The following is a 940-nucleotide window of genomic DNA, read 5'->3' as shown; positions in this document are numbered from 1 at the left end:
TCTTTCCCATAGCTTCATTGTGTGGCTCATGAACTTTATACCTCTGTAGTTGCTACAACTCTGCACATCACCCTTTTTCTTAAAGATTGGCACTAGTACACTTCTCCTTCATTCCTCAGGCATCTTCTCACTCTCTAAAATCTTGTTGAACAAACTAGATAGAAACTCCACTATTGTCTCTCCTAGACATTTCCACACCTCTACAGGTATGCCATCTGGACCAACAGCCTTTCCACTTTTCATTCTCCTCAGAGCCTTCCTCACCTCATCCTTTCTAATCTTTGCTACTTCCCGCTCTACAGTATTCACCTCTTCCCCCCTTCTTTCCCTCTCATTCATCAGCTCCTCAAAATACTCCTTCCACCTTCTCTGCATAGTCTCCTCACTTGTTCGCACCTTTCCATCTCTGTCTTTAATCGCCCTTATCTGTTGCACATCCCTCCCATCTCTATCTCTCTGTCTCACTAATCTGTACAAGTCCTTCTCACCTTCTCTCGTGTCTAACCTGGCATAAAACTCATTATATGCTTTCTGTTTGGCCATTGCCACCTCCCTCTTCACTCTACGCTGCAATTTCTTGTAATCCTGTCTGTCTTCAGTCCTTTCGACGTCCCGCTTCTTTTTAGCTAGCCTATTCCTCTGAATGCTGTCCTCTACTTCCTCATTCCACCACCATGTTTCCTTATCTTCTTTCCTCCTTCCAGATGACACACCTAGCACCTTCCTACCTGTCTCCCTGATCACTTCCGCTGTAGTTTCCCAGTCATTTGGAAGTTCTTCCTGACCACCCAAAGCCTGTCTCAACTTCTGTCTGAATTCCTCACGACATTCTTTCTTTTGCAACTTCCACCACTTTTCTGTCTTTCCTCTCCTCTTCTTCCTGACCACCCGAGTCATCCTACACACCACCATCTGATGCTGTCTGGCTACACGCATTCTT

The sequence above is a fragment of the Monopterus albus genome, unplaced genomic scaffold (genome assembly GCF_001952655.1).
Source record: "Monopterus albus unplaced genomic scaffold, M_albus_1.0 scaffold127.1, whole genome shotgun sequence".
NCBI classification, from domain to species: Eukaryota; Metazoa; Chordata; class Actinopteri; order Synbranchiformes; family Synbranchidae; genus Monopterus; species Monopterus albus.
The sequence above is the reverse complement of the archived record's forward strand: the minus strand, read 5'-3'. Positions refer to the sequence as shown.